We start from the raw sequence: 794 nt of genomic DNA on the forward strand, positions 1-794 counted from the left end.
CAGAATATCTACATATTCTACCGCCGTCATGTGTGTTGAGGTTTCATGTATTTCCATGACGCCAGCTGCACTCATGCATCCCCAGAAACTACAAGTTATTCGTCCACTGTGATGATCCACAACCACATAACGCGGATCTAACCGTGTATTTCCTTTAGGTCGCCAGACACGTAATCTTCCATCTTCTGAGGATGAGAATACCTAAATTTCAAAAATTCAGGACATGAATAGAATCTTCTCGTTTTACAGGTTTGTATTCAAGGAGGTTGTAAGGCAAATGCAATATGTTAATAATTACTTGCATAAATTACAGATTATTTTAAATTTCATTTAAAAGTGATACAAATATTAATATAAAGAAGAAGGGCAATGAGCCTATAATATCGTTAAAATCTTTAAATTAATTTAATATATTGCGAAGAATATCGAGTAATTATGGCGTTTCGTCCCAGCTTCCACTACTGGACTCATCAGTAAGGTATTGTAGTGGAAGCCTTACTCGATATTCTTCGCAATATATTAAATTAATTTAAAGATTTTAACGATATTATAGGCTCATTGCCCTTCTTCTTTATATTAATTGTTTTAAAAACATATTGAGCCTTCTCAATGTACATTTTTGATACAAAAATATTTGGGTCAATTTACGATTTAAATAGAAATATATATAAATGTATTATAAAATAATGATAAGTTTTAATTTTAAATTTAGACTTTTGTTATCATTTTTTAAACTTTTGCTTATAACAATAAAAATAATAAATAAAATAAATAATTTATAAAATTGTCAATAT

The sequence above is a fragment of the Cyphomyrmex costatus genome, unplaced genomic scaffold (genome assembly GCF_001594065.2).
Source record: "Cyphomyrmex costatus isolate MS0001 unplaced genomic scaffold, Ccosl1.0 scaffold651, whole genome shotgun sequence".
NCBI lineage: Eukaryota > Metazoa > Arthropoda > Insecta > Hymenoptera > Formicidae > Cyphomyrmex > Cyphomyrmex costatus.